Source organism: Apis cerana, linkage group LG16, assembly GCF_029169275.1.
Source record: "Apis cerana isolate GH-2021 linkage group LG16, AcerK_1.0, whole genome shotgun sequence".
Taxonomy (NCBI): Eukaryota; Metazoa; Arthropoda; class Insecta; order Hymenoptera; family Apidae; genus Apis; species Apis cerana.
Window position 1 is genome coordinate 5,360,831 of NC_083867.1, and position 24,915 is coordinate 5,385,745.

Sequence of the window (24,915 nt, forward strand, 5' to 3'; positions counted from 1 at the left end):
AATGGAAACATCGTCCCATAAAATTTTATTCTCAATTTTATCGTTTAAACGAACGGACGAAAGCGACTCTACCACATAATACATAATAAAAATTTTCGAATAAACTTATTAAAATGCTCGAATAACAACCAATCCGTTTTTCGTACAATCTCGAATCCCGTTTAGCACCCACCATCCGAATTCCTCCCTTTTCCAATTTTCCAACGCGCGAAAGCAACCTCGAACCTCAATTAACATCCGTGTTTCCCTTTCCATCGAACCCCTCCATCCCCTACTGGCCCTGCCAATAAAAGTTGGGTAAACGGTCGATTTACGGGGAGGAGGAGGAGTGGGGCTGAGACAGTATCACAGGTATGAACGTTAACCCTAATAAATAACTGACGGTGTGGGGAGCGCGGAGGAGTGGGGGGCGTGGATGTGATCCCAGCTATGCGTGGAAGCCCCGACTATTCAGTGGATGCAGCCACGGCCGGATTTGCATTGCCGTCATTGTCGCGATTTGAATCGGTCGCTCCTCGCTCTGTCGCGGCGGCTTGTTTCCATTGTGGCAAATAATTCTGCGCCGCGCCGCAGATTAACGATTCCCTTTAATGGCGGAATCGCGACCACCAAGGTGTCTACGCGATTCCGTTTATTTTATCTACGCCGACTTTGGCGAGAAGACGTCCAAGCTTCGATTATTATGCTAATTTTTCTTATCGACGGAGGGAGATGAAATTCGAAGGTGCGAGTGTTTTTTCTAGAGAGAGAGAGAGAGATTCGTTTTTGAAAAATGGAAAGATGCGGAGGAGCTGTGCTAAATTTTAACGTTAGGACAAGAAAGAAATTCTCGAAATGAGAAAGAGAAAAAATGAAAATCTCGATTTCGGACGAGGGAGGGGGAATTCGAAAATGGAAATGGAAATTTTCCAGCGGGTAGATAGGAAATTGCATGGCGAGCAATAACTCAATTATCGACCGATGACTTTAAACGGTTACGTCGTTTCGCCGGGACTACGCGCGTCGAATTCCGCCGGAATTGAATACGCGTGCCGTTCGATTCCGTGGACAATTCATTGGCGGAAAGGGGAGGGGGGCTGCTCGAGCAGGTGAGCACGACGCCATAACGAGTCGGGGCATTAAATTTATCCGTGCCGCCGAAATAGCGCTCCGATGCCTCCTTGATTAAACCCGAATAAGTTATATTCATTCCCCCTCCCCCCAAAATGATCAAGCACCCGAAAATCGTATCACATTCCGACATTAAATACCTTTTATTCTTAGCCTTCGAATTTCCACTTTTCCAAATTTATTTAAAAAAAAGAAATCTTAAGTATATATCCTTTTCTACGATCTTCTTCCCGTCTTCTTTTATCCCTTCAAAACTGTGGGGACGAAAGAGGAGGAAAGAAAAGGATCGTCGGAGGAAATAAAAGAGGAGGGATAATAAAAGGGCGAGACGACGCTTAACGTGAAATGCGGTTCGAAGAAATTCGATCGGCGGATAGGCGCATTGGAGGTGGGCCTGAATCAGGTGGCGCAAGGAGGGGGGGGGGTGAATGCGGCGCCAATAGAAGGTGCAGGGGTTGAAATGACAGGCGGGCGCATCTATTGGCCACTCGGTAGGATCGTCACGTTCCGCACGACAATTTATGACGATTGGAATAGCGGCCAGTCGAACCCCCGTAATACGCAGCAGCGGGGGAGGGAGGGGGGAGGCGAAGTTACGGACGAGAGACACCTTGCCAAACTGGTTCAATTAGCGCGAGCACCGGATGAAAAAGGATTCAGTGACCGTCGTATCAGACTGGTAACGAACTTCCTGATGGGAATAATCCACCTGTACCGACCTGGTGCTGGTACCACCGCCACCTCCTCCTCCTCCTTTTCGTGGATCTCGATTTTCCACCTCGATGGAACGACCGCTCCGCTTTTATCTCCGCTCCTTGTGGAAACGGAATTTAAGCATGGCGAGGGCGTCGAGAAGTAAGGAAAATTCGTGATGACGATTGCTTGGTTGCACAGGGATCGAGGTCAACGATCATCGAAGTTTGGACTTTGCGTGAAATACTTTGTAACATTGATTTCGATCTTTAACATTGATTCAATAGTATTTTAATATTTTTGCGCGCGAGAATTGAGAATAAAATTTTTATATACAGCTTTGAATAGTTTTTAACTAGTTTGAGCTGATCGGATTAATTGTATTGTGAAGGCATGATTTTTGATTTCGAGGAGTAGTATTAATATTTTTCAATTGAAATGTAGCATACAAATTTTAATATTTCGTCGAATGTTAGAAATTATGTGCTCTGAATAAAATTTTTCTATAAATCTGAGTGATTCCAAAAGTTGCATAATTTTCGTTATTTTTGAATATTTTTCGAATCGAAATAAAAATGTAGAGAACTTCAATATTTTGTGCAATTAGAAATTGTGTGTCCTAAATAAAATTTCTATAAATTTGAATAAAGTTGCATAATTTTCTTACTTTGATTTTGAGGAATATTGTATAGAACGGTAATTTTAATATTTCGTGCAATTAAAAATTTTTCTATAACTTTGAATAATTCCATAATTTCCGTTAGTTTCGAATATTTCCCAATCGAAATGAAAACGCAGAGAATTTCAATATTTCGTGCAATTAAAAATTCTATGTTCCAAATAAAAATTTTTCTATAACTTTGAATGATTTCAAAACTTGCATAATTTTCGTTACTTTCGATTTTGAGGAATATCGTAGAGAATGGCAATTTTAATATTTCGTGCAATTAAAAATTTTTCTATAAAATTTTTCTATAACTTTGAGTGATTCCATAATTTCCGTTACTTTCGAATATTTCCCAATCGAAATGAAAAAGAGAATTTCAATATTTAAATAAACTTAAAATATAAAATATACCTAAAATATACTTTGAATAATTTCAAAACGACCGCACCTATGACCGGATTAATTACACCCATAGAAGACAATAATTTTCGCTATATTTAGCAACGCAAATCTATCCATTATCCGTACACAGCGACGAAGAAGGGACCGAGCCCCGTAGATTCGTTAGATCCAGAAGGGGCGTGGAGGGGGGCAGAGAGGAATAGATGCGCGAGATGTCGGTATAGGTCGCGGCGGAGTAAATAAATCTTTATTATGTCAGTGCTCTCCGACCAGCGCACCGGTGTACATTGGTACGGCTTCTGGACGTGTGTGCATAACATTTGCAAATACGCCACTAACGTTGACGAGCACTCGTGGTACGCGCTATATTAACGCGACGGGGTGAAACGTTAATCCACGATGCGTTGATAGCTTGAATTTATTAGCCGGCAAATTCATTATACACGCCGCATCCACCGAACACGCTTTTCCAAAAATCACCTCCCCCTTCCAACTCGTTATTTAATAATCGTAATCCCCTTGGATCGAGACGTTTAATAATAATCGCAATTTATACCGCGTACATAAAACGATCTTATAATCTCCTATATCATTCTCTCCTCTCAAATCCTCCATTTAAAAGATCGAGCAAAGGATACAACACAGGAAAAAGAAGCCCTCGATCGTAAAGAATTCTCTCGATCGAGAATTTCGGCATCTCTTCCTCCTCTTCTTCTCGAGGAAGAACGAGGGGAGGGTGGAACGCAAGGTATTCGAGGGGAGAAGCGGTGTGGATGACCGGCGGGGAATGGAACACACCATGGAGATTGTACTAATTAAGTCCCACTCCCCCATTAATTGCCAACGTTCCTGGCCCTCGCTGTCAATGCTATGGCTGCGGACACTGGCCGTTCATCGTTGCGGCTGCGGCCACCGGCAGTATGATGTAGTTAACAGAATTTCGATATCGACATGCTCCACTTACGTAACTACTTGCGCCAGCGAGCGCCTCGATCGGCCGAGTTCCTCCCCTTCAACTTGGATATCCTCCCCAGCTCGATAACAAGCTTTATCGCCCGATAAGATGTTTGCAAACCAGGCGAGAATCGTTTCTCAACTTCATTCTCATATTCACATTTCCTATTCATTATTTCGTGAATGCTTGAAGAAGAATTTGGACGCGTTTCTCAATAAATGGTTTTTCGAGGAAAGATATATTTCTCGAAAGATGGAATATTTATTTAGGGGAGAATCTTTTTATTATAAATGCTTTGTAATCCTTGTAAAATCTCTTTTTCCAACTTGCACAAGTATTACTCCCCCCCCGAAATTTGGAGATAGTTCGAGGAAACAGCGAAGAAGGAGAAGAAGAAGAAGAGGGCCCTTCCTATCCTGTTTTTAATTAACTCTGCATAGAATTCGAGGGAGGGTGGCCGAAGGCAGATATTGAATCCGCGGGATAACTTTTCACGGAGTTAGACCTCTGGCCTATCCTGGCACGATTTTATTGGAACGTTTTTACATCGGCAAGTAACTCTTTTATTATTTAAATATCTCTTTCTCCTTATCGATCGTCTTTTCTTTTGAAAAATCATTTTGAGAAATCACGAAAAGTGTATGCAATTTTAAGTTAAAACTTCTTTCGATTTTTGGTTCGATTCGTGTTTTACTATCTTTAGAATTATAAACTCAATTTCGAAGATTCAAAGTTCTCAAGTATCTATTGGACAACAGACTGAGCTGGAAAGAAAATGTTGTTTCTGAAAAAATAGTCAAGGACTGTCCCTTTTCTTTTGTTGTAACAGCTCCAACAAATTGCACATTTAATCGTTAATTCCTTTCCTTTTCCCAATCAGAGCGAGAAAGAAATTTTCGAAAAAAAGGAAATCCACGCAATCTTAATAAAAATTATTCTTTTCGAACGAATAAACATAAAATCTTCCACTTATAAATATCGGTGAAAATATTACAAATCCCAATTCTCCTAATAAGCACTTCTTTTTATTTTTCGTTCTACTTTTTCGTTCCAACGTTTCCCCCCTCTCTCCAATCCACGCACGAAGCAAAGTTCGGAAATTTGGAACAGCTGGAAGATGCTCGAACGTGAGGCAACGCGTGTACAGGTGTAATGGCTCTTCCACCACCTCTCGTTTGTCAAAGTCAACGGGGATAAGGTGGACGATTCTAGATTGAGTCACGAACGACCGAGTCGTCGGAAAGAAGTCGATCGCGTCGCTCACGAGACACGTGCCATTTTTATCGTCGAATCTCCTCTTTTTATGATCCTCTCCCCGATCTCTCCAACTCGTGCACGAGTTTCCTCGAGAAATTATCCCAACCGGTTAATCGTCGAATTTTCATCGTGGTTTCAGTTTTCAATCAGACCGTTTAAATTTAAAAAATAAAACTTCGCAATACAAACACTTCGTTAATTACGAACGAAGGAAAATCTCTTAAAATTTACCCTTTCCTCCCCCCTGGAAAAAGGAAAGAAAGGAAGAAAGGTCTTTGAATCACCTGTGTCGGAGGGAAACAAACATGGCGCTTATCCCGAGCCTCCGCCTCGAAAAAGGAAAGGAAGAAAAGTGGCAGCGGGGCCAACAATGGAAACAAAGAAACACGGAGCCGGGAACTGGCAAATTGTCCAGGGTGGCGGTGGTAACGGCTCATAAATAATACAGTGGTTTGCTTTCCGACCGTCTGAAAGCAACAATCTCTAAAATTTCCCCTCCCTTTCTCTCTCCCGTGGCTAGTTCCGCATGCAGCTGGACCGCTACACAGGATATAAACGTAGCCTCTTTCGCCTCTCATCAACGACTCGCTTACGACGACAAAGTGTCTCGGTGGGGGGAGGGCGAGACAGGTGGCCAACGACCAACTCGAAAGGAGTTTGAAAAGCTGACGTTTCGCTTACGTGCGGAAACTGGGAAACCGGCCGGCCGGATATATGCTTCCACCACGCGTCCGGACGAATTTGTCAGCCCAGCAAGAGAACGATGGACCCTAACCTAACCTAACCAAGGCTTCCAAGGATCATCGAATTTGCGCAAATATTTCTTCATCGATCTTGATTAATTTTTCCAAACCTTCTCATCACAAATCTCAACTCTTGCAAACCCCTTTCACATCCAATTTTCCTTGTAATTCGCAATTACGCTTTCTCGCTTCTTACAATGGACGATTCTTTTCCATTCCCTCCCCGCTGCCCTTCAATTCTCAAGAATCGGACACCGCATCTGGCTTCGCCTTCGAATCGATTTTATCGGTTACAAAAGCGCGGTTGGGGGAGGAGAGAGAGAGAGAGAGAGGGAGAGACAGAAAGGGAGACGGTAAGCAGCTCACGGAGGAGCGGCGCTTCGACACCGATTGAAAGTTGGTGCGTTCGTGCCGGAGGTGTTGAGTGCATTTCCCGGGGCATGACGTGAATGGCGGAAGGCGAGGCTTTTTTAAAATAAGACAAAGGAGGAAGGCCATCCCCCTCCCCTATCTCTCAGTCTCTTAGCTCTCCCGCGGCGCTCGTTTCGGAAGGGCGATCACGCGCCACGGGCCCCGTCCAACTTTCCCGGCTAATCAGAAAAATCCACACTCCGCCGACCTTATTGAATTGTCCCTCACGACTAGAAATTGTCCTCCCTTTGTCCGTGATCACGGCCTATCCGCGACGATTTCTCTCCTTCTTCTTCTTCTTCCTCTTTTTCTCTCTCCTGCTTCTTTTTTTCCACGAGGAACCGATCTGTTTGAAACGTTGTTTGCTCCGATTATTTATTTATTTTTTCTCCGTTCCTTTCCTCTTTTTGCCAAAAGTGAAAGAAAGATCGTAGGTATCGAGGTGGTAAGTATTTTTCGAATGTTGGAAGTATATCTTTCTGAGAAATGATAAGTATTATGACGTGGTATTATCATAAGTATATAGTTGAGATATTTATTTATTTTTTTCCTTTCGTCTCGCCAAGAAATCGTAAGTGATTAAATAATTGCAAGTATCTAATCTTTGAAATATTTCGAGAAATGAATTATTAAATATTATCAGATGACAAAGTATAGAAGCTTAGTAGAAGGATTATTTATTTATTTTCAAAGAAGAAATCTTTGAAATGTTTCAACTCTCCCGAGAAATGATAAGCATTATTTTCAGACAACAAACCGCAGTAACAGAGAGACGTTACAAAATCCACGAAGATTATTTTTCATCAACTATTCAAAAATTGCTTTCTATTATTTCTATTTTGCATCGCTATTGGCGGTTAGAAATAAGTATTTATCGAACATTTCAATTTTTCCAACCTGCTTGCCATCTTTCTTAACGACTCTACGAAATTATTTCTCAATCGAACGAATTTCGAATTTCCCTTATCTCCTCGAACGCTCTCCAATTCCAATATGGCGGCGCTCGTGTTACGAACTCGCGTGTAAAACAATGTTATTTAATTAAACGCTTGCCGCGCGATGAACGGCCGATGAGGCGAAGATGAAATATTCCCCCTTGCACATTACCCAAGCAGCCGCTGCTAATTCTCTCGAATTGTCTGCACTCTATATCATACGTGCTACCTTTGTCGGTTTATTACTCTCTCTCTCCCTCTATATATATATACCGCCCGTGCCCCGCTGGAAAATTCGAATAAAATATATCAGACACCCACGGCCGGTTAATAAGGCACGAAATTACGGGTTGGGTAGGAATTCTCGGCGAAGTAGTCGACTGACAGTAAGCGCCCCCATTAAAATACATCGGTGTATAGCGCATTCCATGCCCTCCTCCTCCAAGGAATAATATATAGAATTAACGCCTCTTTTCGAACAGGACGATTAAATTTCTCGATTACGAAAAGAGGGGAGGGCGAGGCCATCGGTGTATTTTCTTCACGAAAATTTTATGAAACGCATGTATATATATATAAAATAATAAAAGTTTTTCAAAATATTATTATTATTTATTAGGATGGTTATTTGAAAGGTGTACGAAAATTATGCACTAAATACAATATATTATGGATCGCAGACGAAATTCAAACTGGTTTATGTAGGACAGGTAAACGATTAGCAGTAGATCATGAAAATGAAAGACCAGATATTCTCATATTGGGAAAAGCATTGTCTGGAGGAATGTATCCTGTTTCTGGTATTTTGGCAGATGATCACGTAAGAATAATCATGTATTAGCATAATTATTATAAATATATTAATCTAACTGAAAATAAAAATTTTTAATTTTATTTATTTCGATTATTTTAGATAATGTTATGCTTGGAAACTAGCACTCACGGTAGTACATTCGGTGGAAGTCCACTTGGTAATAGAGTGGGGAAGAGGGGAAAAAGTAAATTTCGAAAAATCAACGCGGCGATTTTCGATGAACCGTTTTGATTCGCTTGTTTCTTTTCATGTTGTGTATGTAGAATGTATTTTTTGTTTTTAGGTGATTTTAGGTAAAATGATCGTAAAGATGAATCGCGAAGAGCGGATTCTCGGTATCGGTATTCTGCTTTTATAATTTGAAATGTAATCGCGGAAGGAAATCGCGGCCTGGCACCGGGTGCCACTAAATATACAAAACGGTGTCGTTGGTTAATAAGCTACGAAACTGGGCGCAGGAGCGCTCTTCAGGTAACAGTAAATACGCGCCAAGTACTAAAATTTGCATTTAACTACTGCGGCCAATTTGAATACCTAATTTTAATACGTAACCGCATAAATTTATGATAATTACTCTTCTTAGCGTTATTTGAACGTTGCCCATAAGAGGCGTGTACTTAACACGTGCTGCACTCTGTAATTAGACCGTTTCCACTTCCCTTCTTTTCTTTTAATCCCGTGCACTATCATTTTTCGCGATATATTTTTCAATCGAACATTGGCGAAAAAAAGAAAAATAAATAACCTCCGTTTTAATTGCTATTAATTAAAACCTTTCGGATTTATCGTTTTACAACGTTTCCGCCATCCACAACCCGACCAACTATTGGATTTCGCTTTAAATCCGAAATATTCGATTAATCGTTCGATTTTTCACTCTTTTTATTTATCCATTTATTTTTTTTTCCCCTTATTCTCTCCGCTCGTTCAAAAAATTTCCGATCAACTTTTCTTCCGATCCTCCTTCCTTCCTTCCCACAAGATCATTGATAACGCAAGGATAAGAAGGATATTATGATAAAAAGAATCGGGCGACAAACAAATAATTCAATCCGGCCAAAATTCTCCAACGCTCTCTCCAATATACACCGATCATCGAAATGGGGTACGGAAAAGGCATGGAGAACTCGTTGGCATAGCGCCATCTTCGTACTCCATATTCCTCTTTATACCATCCTCGCATCGTTCCTCTTCTCTCTCTCTCTCTCTCTCTGAAAATTTCTCGCCCCACAGTTTGTTAACTTCGCATGGATCGCGTTTTTCGTTTTGGCGATTTTCGGAAGTGGAGGATCGGAAAATCCGTGCTACCTCGCACCTGTCTGCCCGATACGCGTCTTCTCTGATGCATATATGCATAAGCATTTATGCATAATCGCATCGTGACCCCACGACTCGAAATGGATCGTGTTACGTGATGGCCGTCCGCGAGAATTCTATTCCACCTTCGAGCCACTCCAACCGGAAACCGCTATTTGCCCGATCGATCTCGATGAGATCTTTGCGAAAATCGGGCCGTTGGACCAGTTTTTTTTAGGAGATACGCTTTTTTTTTTGTAATTTTGTGGTTTTATAAGTGGTTCGAGTATCTACAGAAATTTGTTTTTTTTTTTAATATTTTACGAATATTTCATAGGTTCTTAGAATTTATAAAATAGGTGAAGAATTTCGATGAGGATGTAATTCTTTTTCAATATTTCGCGTATATGCATATATTTTAAATTCTTAGAGTTTGTAAAATAGAAAAATTTCGATCGAAGATATCGTTCTGCAAATTTATCAAATTTATTGTTAAATTTGTTTAGGACAAAAATCTCGAAGATATCGGGAGAATAATAAAAGATCATTTGTGAGATAAATTTTCTATCGAACGCTTCGTAACATTGTTGGAAACATATGTGTTGCATAAACATATCGTGGAAACGTTACACGATATAAACACACTTTAATTCGTATACTTTCGAGAAACACACACGCTTTTGTTTTCCCCTTCCACCAAAACAGATCACACGTCCTTATTGCGTATTATCGTTCTACAGTCTCTATTCGACTTTCGAGTGGTTGTCACGTTTTCCGTATCGCGCGTTCAATTTTACAATGGCGCAAAAGCGTTTCGTTATTCGGCAAATATTTCGTGCCAACGTCGAAGCAATTATTTTTTAACAACGTGAAATGTATAAGATAACAATTGGAATATCGCTGGATCGAGAAGAACTTTCTAATTTTCAGAGGTTAGGTTCAACGATTCAACGCGATCGAATACAAAAAGTACGCGAATGAAGAGCATCGTAACGTCCTTCTATAAATTTGTGTTCGATTTTACAATAGTGGAAAAGTGTTTCGTTATTCGGCAAATATTTCGTGCCAACGTCGAAGTAATTATTTTTTAACAACGTGAAATGTACAAGATAACAATTGGATGGAATATCCTTGCATCGAGAAGAATTTTCGAGATTTTCAGAGGTTAGGTTCAACGATTCGACGTGATCGAAAAATACAAAAGTACGTGAATGAAGAGTATGGTAATGTGTTTTTTTTATCCTTTTATAAATTTTCATTGGAACTGCTTCAGTATTCAAAATTCTTCGATATTATTTATTTCGCACATATTAGATTCTATTTTTCTTAAATCTCAATTTCAAATTTAATTCGTTTATTATTCGTGTCCTTAATTACAAATATTCAAAGAGAATAATAAATAAATAAAATCCTGTTAGGAAAAAATCGAAAGAATATAAATAAAAGGATAACACGTTCCATTTATCGTTCGTGGAATCAAAAAATTGGACAAAATTCCGAGTATCATCGAGTGCATCGCTATTTCGAATATCAATGAAACTATTTAATCGCGTGTGTCATTATACGAGATGGAATCGAGTGCACGACTTCGCAGTAGAAGCAGATGTCGGCGGTTTCGGCCAATATCGACGTTTCTGATAGTCGATTATTGAAATACAGTTCGTCGCGCTTTACCCGAGAGTTTCCTAATAGGACGATTCTCCTCGACACTGCTTTCAGAAGTACTTTACCGAGCGCGTTATTTTCCGCTACAACCGACTTCAACGTTAGTTCCAATCGACTTTGAGGTTAATAGTTGTTTAACGTCAGTTTGCCTATCCCGAAAAAACGAATTGAAAGAAAAGAATGGAACGAAATTACCTCGAATTGGGCGACACCAATTTTTATTCGAATTCGAATTTATTCTTTCGCGTGTGAATACATTGTGAAGACCGATCTTGGAATCTCTGGGTTAATTTAAGCTCCCGTAAAAATAGACGCGATACGGAGGAGAGGAGACAAATCCGGAGGAAACAAAGGGGATAGGCAAAACGAAACTTTCTCAAATAATTTTGGCGGAATCGTTTGGCGGCGTTAGGCGCCTCCCCTATTTTCGGCCGAATTTCATTACACTGCGCGTTGTATCGCGAAATTTATGTTCGAGCTTAAATTAGAATATCAGATTATCAAATTCTGGAAAGTTGGTAATTCCACTATGCACGGGATCGGGCACGGGTGCCGCTTTTACGACAACGCAACCAGGCAACATTAATTAAACACAAATAAATGTAACTGGATTCCCGAATTTGCGGTGGGGCGAAAGCAAATCCGTTTTATCCGTTTAACGCCTGGAACGTTGTAAAATTACCTGGAAAAACGAAATAGATATTTATCGAATTAGAAATTAAGGGGAGGCCTTGGAGAGGGAGAGAGAGAGAGAGAGTGAGACAGATGCATTTGTCACAAGAGAAATTTCGATCTAAAAAAAAAAATTAATCGAAAAAAGATTTTTATGTATAACGAAAAAACGAGGATTCGTTTTTCACACGAACTCTTTAAATTATCTTCCTTTGTTCTGTTCGTTAGAACATCGAATATCATACTGATTCTTTTCACGAAGATTTTATCACGGTAAAGCATCTTTTCGAGTCGGTCACCGATCGCAAGGCGTGAATTAGAGATTTAATCTGGCGGATTAGATTTTTTTTTCCCTATCATTCCGGTCGCGAAGCCGCGACGAATAAAGAAGGAGAAGAAGTCTTTTGGCTGGAGATTCTCGAAAGGTAGGCAATATGTGTGTCACGTGCTTCGCTATCGTCTTCCGCCCTTCCGCTCTGCGCATCCTCCTCCTTTTCCCCCAGTGTCCTCCCGCACAGGGCTGCCACCAGCGATGGAAGCCGACAATTGTTAAGTCGTGGAATAACCAATAAATCGTAAAGATCGAAATTTCGAAAATTTCAAAGTTGTCCGAAATCGAACAAATTCCAACGATTAAAAAATATGCGTTAGAAAATATTACAGATAATTTCACACAAATTACCTGTAAAAATTCACCAAGATCAATTTATCGAAATTACAAAATTTGCGTTTTTCTAAATCGCGAAGCCACTATTGAATAAAAAGAAAAAAAAGAAACGATCGATACGAAATCACGAGATTCGGATTTATCGTCGTAAAAAAAAATAGACAAAATATTTGAATTGGAATTGGATCAACGATCGAATACCGTAAGTTGTGCGGTATTAAATCATCGTGTCGGTCGGATTTATTAATGCATCGGTGTATTGGTTACAGGTACAAGAGGGTATCGGTCCCATCGCTATCCGCGGGTCACGTGCACCGCGTCAGGGCCGTAGGGTGGCGTTCTTGCGCAGGGGTGCAAGAAGTAAGGGCTGTTTCGTGAGCTGCATACGGGAAAACAGCAGAGCAGAGAGGGAAAATGGAGAGAATCGAAATTTCCGCGAACAGCCACGGGCATTTTTACGTGGGCATCCATCCAAACTCGATCTATCGCGAGGGTTCTCGCGTCTGGCTTAGGGGGGAGGGAGGGAGAAGACGAAATTTTCAATGGCCTTAACTAGTGGAACTCGAGGGAAATATTAATTTTAATTTGACAAGGGAAAGAAAACGATTTTTGTCGGATTTAGTGATGGGTTAGAGTTGCTCGCAATCTTGTTTGTTTGTATTATATTTTAATGTATATATGATGGAAAGGAAGTTTTATATTTCTTGTTAATTACTTTATTATTTATTATTTATTAATTTGATGTAAATGAATGTGCAAATAAATTTACACGAAATCAATGAAATTTTGCTAATCTGGATATCTGAAGCATAAAAATTCTAATCTGATTACCACGAAGCGGAAGAAATATCGTTCGAACGTCGTTCAAAATTTTGTTCTACGTATACGTCAAGGATTAAAAAATTGGAAAGGGGTAAAAACATTTAAAAAATTTACCACGAATTCTTGATTCGCATTACAATTCGGTGTAATACGATGAAAAAAAAATAATCGATCGTCGTGGAAATCGCGACCTTACAAAAGCTGTATCCCCTTCCCCCCCTCCAAAGATCCGGAGAAAAGAAAAGAAAAGAAAAGAAAAGAAAAGAAAAGAAAAGGAAAGGAATCAAGGTCCAAGAAGATCCACGCGGGAAGAGTGGGGAGGGGGGCAAAAAAAGAGGAGAGAGAGAGGAATAACAGAGGGGCGACGGCGAGGAGAAGGAGGAGGAGGAGGAGGAGGAGATGCATCTTTTCCATGCCGTATTACCATAGCAATGGCGGCAAATCAAATTGAATAAAAATTTATGTATCAGAAAGGCAATAAAACGGAATAGATTTGGGGCACGAATGGGGCCGAATCCATCAGGATCCTTGGATCCCTCCCCGCCTACTCCTACTCCACCTCCCCGATAAAGGTGGGATCGTTTGGTGGGTCCACGCGTGCACGGATCCGGGGGAAGGGGAGGGGGAGTGTGTGCGAGCGTGTATCGGAGATTCGGGATTGTCGAATTGTTGCCGCGAAATTTATTCCACCTACACGTATACACGCGGGGGGAGGGGGAGGGGGCGTACACGTGGAAACAGGGCGGTGGAAAGGGCGTAAGAGGGCCACCACCCTCCTTTCTCCACCGAAATCGGCTTTACGATATTACGCCGGCCGGGGGAAGCCCGGGACATCCGGTTTATGCGGCCGCGCCGAGCCTTTCTCTATGTATATCTCTGTCCTCGTCTCGCAAACTTTGCACTATACGCGCCTCTTGATTGCTTCTCTCTCTCTTTTCTTCTCTCTTTCTTAAAGCGATTTCTTAGTGATTTCTTTCGAAAAAGTTGCTCTTCCCTTTTCTTTCTTGCTTTTTACCTTTTTATCGTCGAATCATTGATGTAATTTTACTTTCATTTTTTCGTTTTTATTCGACACGAGACACGAATTGATTCCGAATTTTTTGATTATTGCAATTCGGAGCATAGATCGGAGAGAAGATTGCAGAGAAGTAATAGAAAAAGAGGGAGTATTGTTTTATAGTGTATAATATATTCAAAAATAAAATTTGTCGTTGAAAGTTGTTATCGTGAATTATTTCTTTCTAATTAATATATTAATAGTGATTATAATAGGATAACAACGTCCACTAGTGTAAAATCGTACCAAAGAAGGAGACGAAGCGAAAGAAGATAAAATAGGAAAAAGAGTAGGATAATGAATAAAGGAAATAAAATGACAAATAAAAGGAGGAATGAAAATATCAAAGAAATAGGAACAACAAAAAAGTAGAAAAAAAAACGAGAAGAAGAAGACGAAGAAGTAGAAATAGAAGGAGGAGCAGAAGGAATTGATAAATTTCTTTTCTTTCTTTCTTAAAGCGATTTCTTAGTGATCTTCTTTCGAAAAAGTTCTTCCCTTTTTCTTTCTTGCTTTTTATCTTTTTATCGTCGAATCATTGATATAACCATTGGATTTGAAACGTTATCATGTGTTGATCAATGACGAGGATGGTGTTGCTTTTGTTCTTTTTCTTCTTCTTCTTCTTCTTCTTCTTCTTCTTCTCTCTCTCTCTCTCTCTCTCTCTCTCGTGGAATCACACACAGGATCAAACACAGGATCGCAGAATCATTCTTCGATATCGAAGCCTTGTCTCGCCACGTTTTCCCATTTAAAATCGACTAAACTCGAATAAATTAATCATCTTCTCCTTCCATCCTTTTCCCCTTTCTCTCGATCTCGAGAGCGTGGCGGATTCTTCAATTTTTTTCACGATTAAATCGAGAGAAAAAAGAAAAGAAAAAAAAAAACAGGATGAAAAAGCGCTCGAAATCGAGTCAAATATTTGCTCGCGAGACCCGTTTAAGAGCTAGCTCTCCTCCATGATTATGATTTCGTCCCGATGTCGTGGTCCATTTCTGGAGCCAACGGGGAGAGAGAGAGAGAGAGAGAGAGAGAGTTGGACAAGAAGGGGAGGGGAGAAGAAGAAAGAAAGAAAGAAAGAAATGACGGATCGAATCGAGATAAAGGCGTCGCCAGGTGAAGTATTTGATCACCCTGTAGGAGCGGAACAATGAAGAGGAGAGCTTTTATCCTGGCGGTGACGACATCGTTTCCGTGAAGTATAGCCCCGCCGCGAAATTCGGCGGAAGAATCCATATCCACGATCGTTTTATGGGGGGGCATTAAATCGAGCCGGGCATTGAATCGAGCCACGAGGAATATCACCCCTTATGCGCGAGTAATAACAAACGTCTTGGATGAAATAGTTCTTTGAATGTGAATTATTTCGATTCGGAGAAAAAAAAGAGGAAACGGAGTTTTTCTTTTCGATGTGTGTTCCCTTCTTTCTTTTTTCATTTTATCTTTCTTAATCGAGGAGAAACGAAGAGGGGTCAGATTAGAATTGTGGTACAGGGAAAATAATTTTGAACCCGGCCGATAAATAATGGAATCGATTCGACGATTTATTTAAAAATGTTTTCACGATGGTAAAATAATTCGTTCTATTGGAAAGCGAGAAAATGTTATGAACGTGAGTTACTCACCCAAAGGGAAACGAATATTCAGAGAGGAATAATCACATACCTGTAACAAAAAAGGAAAAAAATAACGTGATTAATGATTATTATAATACACACGATTATTAGCATATTTGTGATTAATTATTCCTATATTTATATTGTAATGAAATTCTCTTTCATTGATTCTGAAATTGTTAAAAAAAAGAAATATATACATAAAGAATAGGAAAAATTATTTCAAATTATTATTTCTCAAAATTTAACCATAACTTTCGCAAAATCGGGCAAAATTGAATAACGAGGAAATTTGATTTTCCAAGGAAAACTGGCAGATATCTCGAGAGTTGCATATTCCAGGTAGAGAAACTACCTGGCTCTTCGTAAGGCTTGCATTTGTTGAAGGACGTTGTCCAAGTGCTTGGTAAGCACACTGCCACTCCTATGAAGCTTTAATCGTACATCGAGTCATCGAGAATTCTCGCTACACGTTTGCCAGGTTGCTGGGAATTAGCGGTAGTCGAGGGAAATCGAATGTATTTTGGAAAAACAAAACCTTGGAAGTGTTGATTCGTTGAACGAATAAGATAACTTAATGTAACTCCCTGCTGACCATGATTTTCTTGATTCGAGGAAATTTTGCAGCAAATCTAATGAATACGAATAAATATTAACAATTAAATTTTATTAGATAATAAAAGACGAGCAACAAAATTGAAATAAAAAGTTTTACGATTATATTAATTTTTTAATTGGATATAGAATTACTAATACAGACTGATAAATTGATTTATCTCGTTTCAGAATAAAATTTATTTATTCTTTGTCGCCTTCTTCGTCCATTTTTCACGGAAGCCTGAACTATAGTCATCGCCATTCACCACGCACGGATGAGGATTCAGCTACCATTTGAAGTTCGCGTTTACCCCGCTAATTGATTTAATTGATCTCACGTGCACGCTGCGTCATTATTGATGCGTGGTCCACGACACATTAAAATTACTGGTCCAATCGAATTGGCAGGCAATGACGCGAGATGCCGAGACACACAGCGAAGCGGCAATTGCAAGGTAGGCTAGCTTTGCAAATCAACCGTGCACGAGCGAACATTCGAAATGCTTCACCATGACTGCCTTCCCTAACACGCCGAATGGGGGACCCTTCCTTTTATTTAGCGAACTTATCGTGAATTCTGGTCAAGCCGCTACCATTCGAGTAATCGAGAAAAAGAATTTAATCAGTTCGTCCCCGAAACGTTTATTTTAGTTTCGTTTTTTTTCGTTTTTATTCGATACGAGACACGAATTGATTCCGAATTTTTTGATTGTTGCAATTGGAGTATATCGGAAGATTGCAGAAAAGTAATATAAAAAGAGGAAGTATTACTGTTTTATAGTGTATAATATATTCAAAAATAAAATTTGTCGTCGAAAGTTATTATCGTGAATTATTTCTTGTTAATTAATATATTAATAGTGAATATAATAGGATAGTTGTTCTAATAATAACGTCCATTAGTGTAAAATCGTACCAAAGAAGGAGACGAAACGAAAGAAGAAGATAGTAGGAGGTGGAGGAAGAAGATAAAATAGGAAAAGCAGTAGGATAATAAATAAAGGAAATAAAATGAAAAATAAAAGGAGGAATGAAAATATCAAAGAAATAGAAACAATAAAAAATTACTGTGCAGGAGAGAAAAAAACAAGAGAAGCAGAAAACGAAGAAAAAGGTGCAGAAGCAGACGCAGAAGTAGAAATAGAAGGAGAAGCAGAAGAAATTGATGACTTTCTATATGAAAAGAAATTGATAAATGAAAAGAAAGTGATAAATGACCGTGTGAAAAGGCAAGAAAAGAAGAATAAAGGAAAAGAAAAAAGATAAAGAAATTATGATTAGAAATGAGAGGAGGAAGAAAAATATGAAGAACAGAGCGAGGAATGAGAATGTTAAAGAAGATAGGAGTACAAGAAAAGAATGAGCAAAGAAAGAATGAGGAAAATGATAAGAGTGGGGAGAAAATGACAAAAGAAGTAAAAGGAATTGATAAATGACCGTGTGAAGAGGAATTGATAAATTTCCGTGTGAAGAGGAATTGATAAATGACCGTGTGAAGAGGAATTGATAAATTTCCGTGTGAAGAGGAATTGATAAATGACCGTGTGAAGAGGAATTGATAAATGACCGTGTGAAGAGGAATTGATAAATTTCCGTGTGAAGAGGAATTGATAAATGACCGTGTGAAGAGGAATTGATAAATTTCCGTGTGAAGAGGAATTGATAAATGACCGTGTGAAGAGGAATTGATAAATTTCCGTGTGAAGAGGAATTGATAAATGACCGTGTGAAGAGGAATTGATAAATTTCCGTGTGAAGAGGAATTGATAAATTTCCGTGTGAAGAGGAATTGATAAATTTCCGTGTGAAGAGGAATTGATAAATTTCCGTGTGAAGAGGAATTGATAAATTTCCGTGTGAAGAGGAATTGATAAATGACCGTGTGAAGAGGAATTGATAAATTTCCGTGTGAAGAGGAATTGATAAATTTCCGTGTGAAGAGGAATTGATAAATTTCCGTGTGAAGAGGAATTGATAAATGACCGTGTGAAGAGGAATTGATAAATGACCGTGTGAAGAGGAATTGATAAATTTCCGTGTGAAGAGGAATTGATAAATTTCCGTGTGAAGAGGAATTGATAAATGACCGTGTGAAGAGGAATTGATAAATGACCGTGTGAAGAGGAATTGATAAATTTCCGTGTGAAGAGGAATTGATAAATGACCGTGTGAAGAGGAATTGATAAATTTCCGTGTGAAGAGGAATTGATAAATTTCCGTGTGAAGAGGAATTGATAAATGACCGTGTGAAGAGGAATTGATAAATTTCCGTGTGAAGAGGAATTGATAAATTTCCGTGTGAAGAGGAATTGGTAAATTTCCGTGTGAGGGGGTAAGAAAAGAAAAATAAAGTAAAAGAAAAAAAATAAAGATATTATGACTAGAAAAGTGAGGAGGGAGGAAAATATGAAAAATAGAGCGAGGAATGTTATAGAAGATAGGAGTAGAAGAAAAGAATGAGCAAAGAAAGGATGAGGAAAATGATAAGAGTGGGGGGAAAATAACAAAAGAAGAAGAAGAATGAGAACGATAAAAATGAAAGCTGACAAGAGAAAGAAGGGAAAAAGAAAAGATATGGGAGCAAGATGGAAAAAAATAATTATAAGAAAAGAGAAGGTGATAAAGATGACAATAAGAATAAGATGACAATATATAAGGCAATATAAAAGAAAAATGATAAAGGTGTAAAGAATGAGGATGTCAAAGAAAAAGTGGACAAAGAGGAATAGAAGAATAGAATAACGAAGAGAGAAAGAGGAGAATAACAAAGGAAAAAGAGAAAATGATTAGAAAGAAGAATATGAGAGAAGGGTGATAACAAAAGAGGGGAAACATGATAAAATAATAAAAAAAAAATAGGTCGAGGAATGTCAAGATAGAAGAATGGACAAAAGAAGGATGTGGAAAATGATAAGAAGAGTGGGGAATGATAAAAGAAAATGGAGAATGAGACGTCAGAAGAGAAAAGTGATAAGAAAGAGGAAGGAAGAAGATATGAGAAAATAATAAAAGAGAAGAAATGATAAAATAAGACAGCAGAAAAAAAGATGAATGGCAAAGGAGAGTGCTAAAGAAAAAGAAGAATGACAAAGAAAAGGAAAAGAAAATAATAAAAAAGGGGAGAAAAAGAAATGATAATAAAGCAGGGGAAGAAATAAATATCTCTAGTTTCAATTCTCGAACTAAAAAATCGAACATCGATAAAGAAAAAAAAGAGAAATAAGGAGAATTAAAATAATTAGAAATATTAATAATTTCACATTATATAATAAATTTTTATAATAAATAGCGATAAAATAAAAAGATTGTATAAAAGGATTAAGTTTATCCGCGACGGTTAATGCTTGAATTTTGAAAGAAAGAAAGAAAAAAAGAAAATAAAAGAGAAGAAGAAAGAAAAGAGATAGAACGATATTCAAAACAGTTGGATCGGGTTGACGAACAAACGGACGAGCCGTTCTAAATGAAATTATTGATCGTCCATAGGATGCGATCCGGTTTGCAAGAGTAGCCACGTTAATTCGCAACACATGCGGAAGTTCCAGCGATGGCTGGAGCCGAATTTCGCGGGTGCAATCGACTGATCGACCGTCGACTCGCCGACCGATCTATCCAATCTATCCCGCTATTCCAGCTAATGCGCTTTTGGACGGCTGTGTGCAGTTTTGCAGGTGCGGAGGACAAGCGTACAGACGACGACGGGTATCAATCTTAAGCGAAGCGAGGAGATAATCAGCTTGCGGCCTCGTCACTCGCAACTAAGCGGCGCCACCGTTGCAAGTTTCGTTCCAATAGCCACCCACGCTACGAAATTATCTTACCGTTTGATTTACACGGGCGAATCGGCTGAATCTTCCATCCATTAGTTTGACGAGCAATTAGACGGACGATGTTCAAAATCCGAATAACGTACCAATAATTATAATTATTCTTACATATTTTTGAATGGATGGTGAGCCTATAAGGAACGAGAAACAGGATTCTAAGAAAGTTTTTCAATTTTTGCCATACTCTGCTTATTACGAGTAATCTTCGACCGGGCAAAAATGAGCTAACAGGGGCTCCTAAAGAATTTCTAATTTATAGTTTATCCAACCTATTTTCCCAATTAGGGGAGAAGTCTTTCGAATTAGGTAATTAGGTAGGTATAATTGGATCGTAGAAAATTTCAAGCGTTTAATTAACCTAACATAACCTAGATTCTTCCAGGTCAAAAATCTTTTCAATTAGCTCAATTCAACGTGATTCCAAGGAATTTCGAGCGATTATCGCAATATTAAAATTTATAATTATTAATCGAGAGGATCGATCACTATCCTTCGGGGATCTATTCTTCGCTATTTACTATATCTCAATAAACAGATCGATGTTATCACGGAGATAAATTACAATCGTCGCGAGGACGTATTAAAAAATACAGCGAAGCGGAACGAAGCAATTCACGAATTCCTTGGGCAAATATATTTGATCAACGATGAATTATTAACCGGTTTTTCGAAGTGGGAAGCTTCGTCACTCGTCGTTGATCATTCTTAACGACTTTCCCCCCTCCACCCTACGCATGCACGATTTTTAATCTCATAAATCACCGTATCATAATACCCAGGAATTAGGTCACGGAGAAATTGATCTCGCCTAGGAATATTCCTCCCTTAATCTAAATATGCAGCCATAATATACCTTGCAATTACCTTATAATATCCTCGCTTCTTAGATAAAAATCTTTCGTTAGCTTACACGCTTTAAATAAATTATTTCGACTTAAATGTTCTTCCAGTTTCTAGTTTCTTTCTTTTTTTTATAAATAAAACAAGAACGGAGAAACACATCTTTCAAGCGTGTTTATCAAAGAGTGTTGCGTAAAGGAACGATAATTCGTTTTTTTTTCGATCTGGAAATCGTGCATCGTTCGATCTTGATGCGAAACGAAATCGAGTATCGCTTGTCCCGTTTTTAAATAATTTTATTAGACTGTGAAATCGCTATTCACGTTTCAATTAATAGAAATGTTTAGAAACGTTGGGATCTCGATAAAATTTATTCGTATCGAATATTTCTCTCCAAGTTTAAATATAAAAATAACACAAACAATGAGAAAATTTCTAAGGATATTAAGGATATCTAAAAAAAATAAATAAAATACGCAAAAGGAAAATTTGAGATACTTATCAAAGGATTTTTTTTTAACAAGAAAATATTAAAAAACGTTTTCTTGTAGGGGAAGGGAAGTTGGCGAATTTTTCGACCGATTTTCGGCGACGCCCGAAGTCGGTCACATTCGAGGGATGGAACAGGAAGTACCCCTCCCCCCAGCCTCGTTGTCGCTGCGTCAAAAACTTTTAAATCACGTCTGTTAAACGTGACTAAACGCTCAAGTTGCCAGTTTCGCGGAATTTTCAAGCCGCTGTTCGACGAGTTGGCTCAGAAGAAGAGAGAGAGAGAGAAAAAAACCGTGGAAGATCGACGTAGATTTGAAACAGAAAACGAACTACGCCTACTTAAAAAGGTAGGTGTTTTCTCGAAAATTTTTTTTCCTTTCAGAAAAGAAGATTTGAAATTTAAAACGGACGAGGAAGAATTAGAAGAGAAGAACGAAACGTTTCTCCTCGAAGGTAGGAGAAAATTCAATTTACGAGATATCCATGATAATTAGATCGATGGATACTAATTCCTTCGCGATATTTATTATAGGTTTCGTCATGGAGGATGAGTGGTGGCGGTCTCTGGTGTTAATTGAAAGGTGATCAACGGTGTGCTTTCTACAAAGATCTATGGCTTTCGAAAAAAAGGGGCGAGAAAACTGGTCCGACAAGCGTCCTATTACGACTTAAATTGGCTTTTCTTCTTGCCCTCGGATCTTGATCTTGCCTTTATCTAGCAAGGCAAGATCTTTTCTTTCTTTCTTTTTTTTTTTCTCTCTTCTCCCCACTTTTTTAAGGCTACGGTTCGTGGCTTTATAGAGACACGTTCGAACTTTCTTCTTCTTCTCGGGATCTCCCCTTTGAAAAAGCTTTCGAGGTTTCCTCTTTTCCCCCCTCTTTCATCTTCCTTGTTCGATGCCCGTTGCTCTTTGCCGAAGGCCAACTTAAGCTTCGAATTCTCGTAAGGCGGGAGGGAAAGGTATTTTCTTGTAATTTTTCTCGGCTGTGTTACGGGTGAAAATACGGGTGGAATCGTATTGTAACGTTTTTTTTCTTCTTCTTTTCCTCCTTTACATTTTTCCATCCCTTCGTAATTTAATGATTAATTCGCTTTTCTTTTTCTTTTTTTTTTTTTTTTGGATCTCTCCCAATTCGAGGTGTATGATAATTCGACGTTACTCTAACTCGTTTTCCTCTGTGTGGAAGGGAAGGAAGATAAATTGCACGCGAAAAGAGAGAGTCAAAAATCGAAATATCCATCGACGCCGAGAGGATTAAATTTCCATTCCTAAATACTCCAAAGATGCAAAAGTATTGTTTCTGTCGTGAATTTTGTTAAAAAGAGGAAATCCAAATATTCCTATTTGCGGCAAAAGGATTAAATTTTCATTTTTAAAGAAATATTCCACAATATAAAGACAAACCACAAAGTGCACAAGAAGATTAAATTTCTATCTCTATCTTCCAAGACAAACGATACAAAAGTATTGTTTCTATTGTAAACTCTATTAAAAAAAGAAAAAATCCGAATATTCATTAAATTTTTAACGAAATACTCTCAAAGACAAAACAAAATTGTTTCCAACTCTGTTAAAAAAAAATCCAAATATCAAATCATCGACCCAAGAGGATTAAATTTTCATTTCTAAACTTCCAAGACAAAATTATAACTTCCAAGATATAAAATTATTGTTCTCACTGTAAACTTTATTAAAAAAAGAAAAAATCCAAATATTCATCGACGCCAAGAATATAAATTTAATTTTTTAAACTAAACAAACCAAAAGTATTATTTCCAACTCTATTATTAAACTCTATTAAAAAAATCCAAATATCCATCAAAAGGATTAAATTTCTAACGAAATACTCCAAAGACAAAGCAAAAGTATTATTTCCAATTCTGTTAAAAAAAATCCAAATATTCATCGACGCCAAGAATATAAATTTAATTTTTTAAACTAAACAAACCAAAAGTATTATTTCCAATTCTGTTAAAAAAATTTCAAATATTCATCGATGCCAAGAATATAAATTTAATTTTTTAAACTAAACAAATCAAAAGTATTATTTCCAACTCTATTGTTGTAAACTCTATTAAAAAAAAATCCAAATATCCATCAAGAGGATTAAATTTCCATTTCTAACGAAATACTCCCAAGACGAACGACGAAGCAAAATAAGATCAAATTTCCATTCCTAACGGAAAACGGACAAAAGTGCACGCACAAGTATCGTTTTCCAACTCTGTAATAAACTCTGTTTTACTCTACGACCGAATTTTTCTTCCCTCTGAACGCGATCCGTTCCACCTTTAACTTGGCGCGAGAAACGAAACGATCAAAACCCTTATTATTCCACTTATTATTCTCGATAAATATCTATATCTATATATACATATATATACATCTACCAGTTGATATCCACGGCGAAAAAGATCTTTTGAATACGGTCGCCATACTTGCTGCCTTTTTCCTCGCTCCTTTTATTCCCCTCCCTCCATTATCATCCTTTCGTCTCACCCCCCTCTTCGCCAGACCGCGAGGAAACTAATTTAAATCGTAATGGCCCGGCAGCCGGCAGCACCGTGGTGGAACTACAGCGAGTTTTTGTAAGAACGCCATTTGTCTGCCGTGCGCGCGGCCGGCAATTTCGCGCCCGAAATTTAGGAGATCGTGCAAGAACGAAGAAGAAACGGAGGGAGGGAGAGATAGAGAGAGAGAGGATAAGTAGAATAAGGTAGTCGCGGAGTGACAATTAGGGATCGGTTATGAGTCAGACGAGTGGAATAACCGCAGCTAAGGTCGGCCAAGTGGAAACGTAAAGGCGAGTTAATTGATAATCGAGGGAAGGATTAATTGGGGATAATTGTTGATGAGAGAGAGAGAGTTATTATTTTTGAAACGACGGCGTTTTGGAAAGTTTTTTTCATACGATGATGAAACGTGTCTTTGAGTCCTCTTTTCTTTGGATCCATGGAAGATAAATGAGAATGAAAGAAAAGATGGAGTGCTGAGGTTTAAAAAAATTTGTTTCCCTCGTTTCTCCGGTGAGAATTTTAATGTATTTTTGAATTATTATATACATTCATACATTTTGAATTAAAAATTATTATCGATCTGTATTTCTTTTTTTTTTTTATTATTATTTAGATGGATGTTTACGTATTTTTTTATTTGAAAGAAAAATATCAAATATTATTAATGATAAAATTGTACCAGTTCTATATAAAAATATATATCTAGCCTGTTACGTTTGTAACGTTTTTTTGATATTTTCATTTCGACCAGGCAACGAAATGTTTTAATTAAAACGTCCCAATCAATTCTCAAATCTTCAAAAAATTTCACGCCTACGCGCAAAACCCACGCGCTTTATTCCCGAGATCCGATTTT

General features: G+C 38.3%; 1 protein-coding gene and 2 long non-coding RNA genes across 4 annotated transcripts in view; 2 read left to right on the forward strand and 1 right to left on the reverse strand.

Moving 5' to 3' along the window:
- LOC107993230 (E3 ubiquitin-protein ligase MIB1) overlaps positions 1 to 24,915 on the reverse strand; it is a 468,131-nt gene that overhangs the window by 28,373 nt on the left and 414,843 nt on the right. The gene's annotated exons all lie outside the window — the stretch shown is intronic.
- Positions 7,440 to 8,498, forward strand: LOC133667514 (uncharacterized). The gene is made up of 3 exons (XR_009833203.1): positions 7,440 to 7,993; positions 8,087 to 8,171; positions 8,271 to 8,498. It is a non-coding gene; the product is annotated as an uncharacterized LOC133667514 (long non-coding RNA).
- On the forward strand, positions 9,735 to 13,066 carry LOC133667512 (uncharacterized). Its single transcript, XR_009833201.1, has 2 exons — positions 9,735 to 10,486; positions 12,557 to 13,066. It is a non-coding gene; the product is annotated as an uncharacterized LOC133667512 (long non-coding RNA).